Here is an 8723-nt window from a genome sequence, read left to right as displayed (position 1 = left end):
AATTAGTACCCCAATACCAAGTAACTCCCCACGAATCCACACCGATATCAATACATGGTTCAATGTCAATAAATGGAAGAGAATTAAAAATGGAAAAATTTTATTTCCAAAAGAAATTTCAAGAATTTATGTAGATATTTTGTCCTCCAGAAAGTGAAGGACAAAGACGACTTTCTTCCGAGAAATGCCACTTAGAAAGAAGCGTGGAAGAGCCATTTCACAGCAGGGGGCCTGGCGGACACGGCCTCAGCCACGTCCTTAGTCCTACACTAGTCTGTAGCAAACGTCTGAGCCCCAGCAACGGCTGATGTACCAGTGTTTTACAGTTCAAAAGAGACTTTGAATCTCCATAATTAAGAAGAATATTAAATTGAAAACAGGAAAAGACAAGAAAACGACAAGGCCACCATCCAGATTAGGGAAACAATTCGTATGAGGTCTGGGGCCCAAGGGTTTACAGAGAATTGGAGGCTTAAATAGGACCTGGGGGACAAAGGAAAACTGTCACCGAAGCATGGCTGCCTGCAGAGGAAGGCGCCACATGATTGGGGTACATCCGTGATGCTGCACAGAAGGCCTTAAAGGACGTCCAGGCACGACGCCTGACTTGGTGACTCCAGATGGTAGTCCTCGTGCAAGGACACGCCAAGGCAAGCCCCTAGGGACATTGCCCTCCCTGGGCTGCTTGGGGGAGTGGTAGTAATACACTTTCTAATGCACTCTGACTGTTTACATTCCTGGTTAATGGTCTCAAAAAACAACCCCAAACTGCTATCCCATTGATTCGATCTCATAGTGACTCTATAGGATAGGGTAAAACTGCCCCTGCGAGTTTTCCAAGACTGTAATCCTTCCGGCGATTAGAAAGCCCCGTTTTTCTCCAGAAGGTTTCGAACTACTGACCTTGCTAGGTCATCAGGTCTCCTAACTCTTTACAGAAGTCTAGAGCCCCATCTCTCTCCCACAGAGCAGCTGGTGGTTGCAAACCGCTCACCTTTTGGTTAGCCCAACACAGAAGCACTCCGCCACCAGGGCGCCTTGGTCAGGGAATGGAATGGAGGCTTAATTCATGTGAGGACTCTGCAAATGGATTGGGGGCTTTTGTCCTTCCCTGTAGCCTCCGTCCTCAGAATGTAAGGTGCACTACCCCAATGTTTGTGGGTCAACGGAAAGAATGGCGAAGAGAAAGACTCTTCTGCAGACGCACTGACTGTCAGGGAGATGGGCAGAAGTCTGGCGCTCCTGCGGAGCAGAGGCAGAACCAGCAATGTAGGGTTGCAATGAGTTTAGCAGAACCAGCAATGTAGGGTTGCAATGAGTTTATATATATATATATATATATATATATATATATATATATGATGAAACAAAGCCAGAACACAAATGCGAGATCCATTTCACCATTCCACATATGTTAGAAATACAAACCAACTGGTTTTTCAACTCCCATCTGCCTCTGAAGACGAGATTGGTAGTTTGGAGCACATGGCTACACTTTCAGGTTTGAATCTGAGGAGGCAAACCTAGATTGCCACCAGGATTATCAACCCTTTGAATTCTAATCCGTGGGAGCCAGCTCTATCGGAATTTGATTCTGCCTGAATGCCAACTCATCGCTCCTTTTCTGATGCTCAGCCAGCAACCCTGTCTCTACTCAGTTTCTCTCTCGGTCTCTTTCTTGACTGGCTGGCCTGTGCTGAAAGTCAGTGTCCTATTTGGAAACGGATCGTGGTGATAGTTTCACAACACGATGAAGGTAACTAATGTCACTGAACTGTACATGTAAAAATGGTTGAAATGGATAATGTCTTGTAAATATAGACATTTGTGTACACACACACACACACACACTATTGATGTCCTGAGATTTGTGGAGTTTAGAGGATTATTCCTTCTTTGTCTCCCAATGGTAAACAGAATCTAATTGATCTGTTTAGATACCCCCATACAAACCGCGTTCAATGAAGACAATAATCATGAAGTCTTCATTTAACCAGGAAATATTTATTGAGCACGAACTCGGTTCTGTGCCGGGTGGTGTAGTGGTTACTTACTGGGCTGCTGTGTGCAAGGGCAGCAGTTCGAAACTAGCTTTCCTCAGGAGAACGATGAGGCTTTCTACTCACCTAAGGAGTTACAGTCTCGGAGACCCGTGGGCACAGTTCTGCCCTGTTCTGTCCGCCTTTAGGAGTCAGACTTGCCTTGGCAGCAGTGAGCTTGCTTTTTCATTGGGTGCTAACCCCAAACCAAACCCACTGCCAGCTGAGTCAGTGCTGACTCATATGGATCCCCTGTGGGATTCTGAGACTCACTGTTTACAGGAGTAGAAAGCCCTCTCCTTTGTCCAAGGAGCTGCTGGTGGTTTCAAATGCCAACCATGAGATCGCAGTCCAACACATAACCACTACCCCACCGATAAGCTCAGGGAAATAGCAAGAGTTGGTAAAGTTTAACACTATCCCTTCCCTCTTGGAGCTTAGACTACTGAGAAAGATAGGCTAAAACTAAGCAATGATCAAGTATGAGGAATATCAGGACAGGGGTATATTGTTCTGTCATCCCTGAAATAATGGTTTTTAATCTCTTGTGGAGTCATAGGTTTCTTGAAAAAGATCAGTATCAAAGACCTTTGTACCAGGAAACAGACAAGTCTGCAAACATTTCAAGTTGTTTCTGGATCCTTTGAAGGCTTCCATTGGCTTTGCATTTAGAACTTCTACCCTAAATGATAAACCTCAAAACACGATGAAACCAGAAGCAGAAATTCCGAGCTATCTGGAGAACATAGGTAAGCGCTAGGGAGTAGAAGCAGTAAGAATGAACAAGTTTCCTAAGCTTTGTATTCAGGAGTTATCACCAGTAATCCTCTGATTGCGGGGACAGTCTGATCCTAGGACCTAACTCTCCACCTGGAAACCTTGCCCTCTCCCAGAGGAACACATTGCGAAGCAATTCATCTTTGCTCTAGTGCGGCACCGCCCTTAGCCCTGGGCAAGGAGGCCCCGGGTCACAGTGTCTTGGACATTCTGGCTCTTGACTAGGCCAAGTGCAGTTTGACAGTGTTCTCCGGGCAGGAAGAGTCCTGGCAGGTTCTGCTCCCAGGGTTTCCACTCCGTCCGCCAGCCTTCCCCCCAGCACACCAACAACCAGGTGGCCACCAAGTCCCAGTTTTGTGTCTACGAGGTTGTCAGGGGCCCAGTTCCAGAAGGACAAACTGACAAGCAGATGGTTTCTGTCGGCCAGTCCAGTGTGATATTTCCCGGGCGGGACCATGTGAGATATGGTCATTGGAGTGGTGCTGGCACAGATTTAGCTTTGTGTGATGTGTCCTGCCTCAGACCTCTGGCATGCGGTCCTGGACGCTACCTGTTTCAGAAGCTTCCTGAACACTCTTCCAGGGGCTCAGGTGCATGAGAACTGATTGTGATGAGGTACCTACTACTCTTTTAAAAAGTGATTTTACTATTGAAGTGTATGATATGTGAATACTATATCAAGAAAACTACAAATAAATAAATAAGAAGCCAAACTTGACCAATGGTTACCATGAGTGAAGGAGAAAGTGTTTGTTGTTTCGCGGACGTTGGTTTAGGGGAATGGCAGCCGAACCGTTTGGAAAAGGTTCTGAACAATGGTTGCACATCACAAGGAATGCGATCCCTGGCACTGGGTTAGACATGTAGACGTCGTTGAATTGGAGAATGTTTGGTTGTGTATGTTTTTCCACAATTAAAAAAAATAATTACATGAATAACGAGTACAAGGAAGAAGAAAATGTTCTAGAATTGAGGTGATCGTACAACTCTTCTCGATAGGATTGAATTGTTGAATTGTATGACATATGGATGAAGAGCCGATAAAACTGTTAACGAAGAAAAAGACTCCTGAAACCACGAGTCAGCGCAACGGCCACTTGGGCTGGTTGCCAAGGCCCTTACCTGAACATTGTTCATCTCTCGGGGCACCTTGAGGGCCTTGCGCGCGCGCACTGAGCGTTGGATGAGTCTGTCTAGCTGGGCAGGGAGCCAGAGGGAAACTAGAAGTCGGAGACTTGATGCTGTTCGTTGTCCTCTAGCTGGCTGGTGACTATGGTGACTATGCCCCACAGAAGGGAATCCTGCCGGGCCGGCGCCGCCCACGGGCATCGCTGCAGCCAGTCTGGTTGAGGGCCTTACCCATATTCGCTTTTCCACGCAGGAGGTCTCCCCTGAAAACAGGTCTCCCCGTGCTGCTGCTCAGGAGGCTCCTGGCTGTCCTTGGGAGACAGAGCTATCGGTTGTTTTGGCAGCGCGGGCTGCGCTCCGGCGTCTCCCCCAGCGCCATCCTGCACTTGGGGACTCTTCTTCAGTCTTCCTGATTCCATGCCCAACTTTCACATGCCTTTGAGGCGATCCAAAACACCCTGGCTTGGGTATAAATTGTATATAGATTCAATTTTATCTTTTTTTTTTAACAGAATGACTATTTCTGGGTCCTGCAAATTTTACAAATTCAACTGTTTGGTTTCTCATGTTATAGTTAGACACTCAGCTTCACTTTATAGTTTTGAGTTTTCCCTCTCTGAAAGATTTCCAACTTATACAGGTTCTGGCTTTTCTAAGAGTGTGGACACGCACACGTGTGTCCCTTGCTTTGTTTTTGATGTCCCTGAGCATTATAGATGGTTACCGTGGATAGGTGTTCATGGAGCGATTGGGAGTTTGTGTCTACTCAGAGTCTCCAGGGAAGAAAGCCGGGGTGATGCACTTTGAGACCCAGTCACTGAAACCCCTCTGCAACATCGCTGTGCTCTGACACACATGGAGTCTCCAGGAGTTGGGGTGGATTTGAAGGCGTCTGCTTGCTTTGGTGGTTCATTTCCGTAGACACACGTGGCCGCTCACTCGCATCGTTCTCAGGCAGAGCAAGTGGGGTCAGAGGAAATTTCAATTTGATCTTTGAATGGCATTTTTCAGCTACGAGTGTCCAGACCCGGAAAAGGTAAGTAAGCAGGCAAAGTGTACACGTTACTAGAAGCGGGTCGCGCCGCTCTTTTGTCCTCAGCGGTGACCTCACGTAGCTGTCCTCGGTCCCTCCTAACAGTCTACTTGGGGAACAAAATGACGTCACAAGGAGGAAGGCAATGGACAGATGGCAAGGTGGCGGGCGTGCTCAGAAAGGGGTTTAGCTCCGCGGTTGCATTTCATGCTGGCCTTCCCCCACCATGCCACCAGAGGCAGTATCTACCCGTTTGCTTGGCCGCCCCTTTTGCTCGGTGGCCAACGGGTTCCAGTACAGGCCGCATAGGAAGCAATGTGTCATTGTACCCCAGGAGCCCGGGTGGTTACCAGCTGGGCGACTCCTCCACAGGGAAAAGATGCGGCAGTTTGAGGCTAAGTAAAAAAATATTTTTACTAAATCATAGAAACATTTATTAAGCAAAAATATCAAATTGTGGAGCTATTATTTCTTGACATATCCACCGACTGGGTTAAAGTGTTGAAAGCAAGGAGTTTCTCTGAGGAACTAAGGTGCACCTGACCCAAGCCATGCTATTTCTTTTTTTAATAAATCGTTTTATTGGGAGTTCTTCCAGATCTTATAACAATCCATACATCACTTGTATCAAGCACATTTGTACATATGTTGCCATCATCATTTTCAAAATATGTTTTTTCTACTTGAGCCCTTGCTATCAGCTCTTCTTCCCCAAGCCCCCTCGGGAAACCTTGGTAAATGATAAATTATTGTTTTCATATCTTACACTGTCTGCTGTCTCCCTTCACCCACGTTTCTGTTGATCGTCCCCTGTGGAGGTGGTGGTTATATGTCAATCATTGTACCTTCCCCCTACCCTCATGGCAGCGCTACTCTCATTACTGTTCCTGTGGAGGTGGTGGTTATACGTCAATCATTGTACCTTCCCCCTACCCTCATGGCAGCGCTACCCTCATTACTGTTCCTGGGCGGGGGGAGGGAGAAGAGGGAATCTGTCCTGGATTCCGTGTGTCGAGAGCGCTTATCTGTACCAGTGTACATGTTCTGGTCTAGCTGGGTTTGTAAGGTAGAACTGGGGTCATGACACTGGAGAGGAGGAAGCATTAAAGAACTAGAGGAATGTGTGCTTTGTTGGTGCCCTGCGGGACTCTAGCTGACTTAATTCCTTCCTTGTGACCCTTCTGGGAGGGGATGTGACACCCGCCCCATTTGCATCAAAATAGTTGTTTGTTTTGGGTCTCCTGATGCCTGATACCTGATCCTGTCAACACCTTGTGATCACACAGACTGGTGTGCTTCTTCCATGTAGGCTTTGTTGCTTCCTTGTTAGATGGCTGCTTGTTTTTCTTCAAGCCTTTAAGACCCCAGGCACTATATCTTTTAATAGCCGGGCATCATCAGCTTTCTTCACCGCATTTACTTATGCACCCGCTTTGTCCTCAGAACAAAGTGTTCTTGCATTGAGGGAGTACTTGAGTCGAGGCCCAAAGTCTGTCTGCTTCCTTAATACTTAATATATAAAATATATTTGTCATAGGCCTATATACCTATCATTATATATTAATATATTTACATATGTACATGCCTATAGTTATACCTCTATAAATGTCTTTTGCCTCCTAGTTTTTTCCCTCTATTTCCTTTTACTTTCCTCCTGTCCCCCTATCATGTTTGACCTTCATTCGGTGCTCAGTAATTCCCCTCAGCTACATTGCCCTTGATTGACCCCCACCAGGCATCCTATGCCCTCCTTGCCATCAACTTTAGATCTCTTGTTGTTCCCTTGTCCCTCAGTTTGTTGGCTTCCCCCAGCCTTTCCCCCACCTTCCCCTCTCTCCTGTCCCCCTAAAACCTTAGTCCTGTTGGTCCTGTTGTTTTCTCCTTGGGATTGTTTATATTGCCTATCTTATGTAGATAAGAAGGAGAAGGAGAAGAAGTCTATAAATAGTTCCAGGTCTGTCTGCTAACCCTTATTTATGTTTTCCAATTGAGTCTGATGAGGTGCCAAGCCCTGCCGTCCGAGTCTGAAGTCTATTTTCGGGATTCCTCAGGGACTTAGTTGCTTTGCTCCCCTTGTCGCTCTGTTGTGCTCCCTTTGTGTTTTGCCCCAGTGTGGGGGTGGCAGACGGGGCACAATTCAAGCACTGTCTCAAGTGCCGTCCCCTGCCGCACTGTGGGTCAATGAGGGGACATCATGTCTCGTGGTGAGGCCAGTCCTTCCGTCTTCTCTGCATTGGCTGCTCTGAGCAGGAGTGTTGTCCTCGGGGCTTAGTGGGTCAGGATGCTGTCCTCTCTCTCTCTCTTTTCCTCTTCGTTTGCTCCTGCGTAGTTTGGGCAGACCCCTCACTCTCCCTGGGCTGTACCTTCAGGGCTGTCCTCTGTAGTACAGTCTTCTGGGGAGGGGTCGATGTAGCTGGGAATGGGGCCAGCCTCGCAGACCTCTCTGTTAGTTTGCTGCTTCATCCTTGCATGTTGCCCTCAAAGCGTGGTGTACCAGGTTGAGGTCTGGTCCCGCTCCCTTATCTGTGGAGACATAAGCAATACCCTCCCCGTGGGTGGGTGAGTGCCCTGTGCCCCCACTCTCCACATCTTCTTTCTTTTCTTCCTTTCCCTCCTTTTAGTGGGCTGCCGTATGCATCCCTGGGTTGGGTCTGACCCTGCCAGAGTGCCTGGGCCTTGCCCCGGGAATTAATGCATTTAGGGGCTTTTTCCCCAATGCCTCTTGTGCTTTTGAAGCTTACCGCAGTGGACTCATGTTGGACTTGTCCTTTTGTCCATGGTGTTTTCAATCGCCTCATATGCATGTGAAGGTTGGACATTGGAGAAGGACGGTGTGTTAGTCTGGGTAGACTAGAGAAACAACTCCAGAGACACTCATAGATGTGTAAGAAAGAGGTTTCTATCAAGAAGTCATTGCATATCAAGGAAACATCCCAGCCCAATCCATATCAAGTCCATAAGTCTGATACGAGTCCAACAGTTTGATCCCAGGCCACAAATCCCTCGTCAGACTCACACAGCTACACGCAGTGAAGCCGAGTGCAGGAAGATCCCAGGCCTGTGGGTGAAAAGTCTTGTGGACTCAGTGGTGGTGGAAACATCACAGGGCTGGCTCAAGTCTCAGTGTGGCTCACCCGCAGGAAGGTGAAGGCAGAGAGAGGTGGGGGGAGCTTTCCAGGACCCTCTTTATGACGAGGTCACGCTCACAAGGAGGCACCATGAGGCTGTGACCTGATGGACAAGCTAGATGCCACCCCTAACCCTTCAAGTTGACACGAAATTATCTAAGTACCACACATGCTTGCCTTGCCACATTTGGTTCGGAATGAACTGTGCATGTGTGAGCAACCTCAGGTCCACCAGAAGGTGAACAGGCGAGCAGAATGCCGCCTAGACAGACAACAGAATATTCGGCCGCCTTAAACAAGGCATGAAGCGGTGGCACGGGGCCTGGAGGCAGTGTGCTGAGTGAAATGAGCAGACACTGAAGGACACGCGCTGCATGATTCCACTCCTAAGAGCCATTTCCGTCATGAAAACCCAAACCCCGCTGAGTGGATCCTGACTCAGCGAGACCGCGGGACAGAGGAGACGGCTCCCGGGGTTTCCCAGGCATCCTGGTGGCTCTCCCCTATGGAGCAGTTGATGGGTCTGAACCGCCAACCTCTCAGTTAGCAGCTGAGTGCTTAACATCTGCACCACCAGGCTCCTTAACAGGCCACTGCCATCGAGTCAGTGCTGACCCA

The sequence above is a fragment of the Tenrec ecaudatus genome, chromosome 4 (assembly GCF_050624435.1).
Source record: "Tenrec ecaudatus isolate mTenEca1 chromosome 4, mTenEca1.hap1, whole genome shotgun sequence".
In the NCBI taxonomy this organism is placed as follows: domain Eukaryota; kingdom Metazoa; phylum Chordata; class Mammalia; order Afrosoricida; family Tenrecidae; genus Tenrec; species Tenrec ecaudatus.
Note: the sequence above shows the minus strand (reverse complement) of the source record.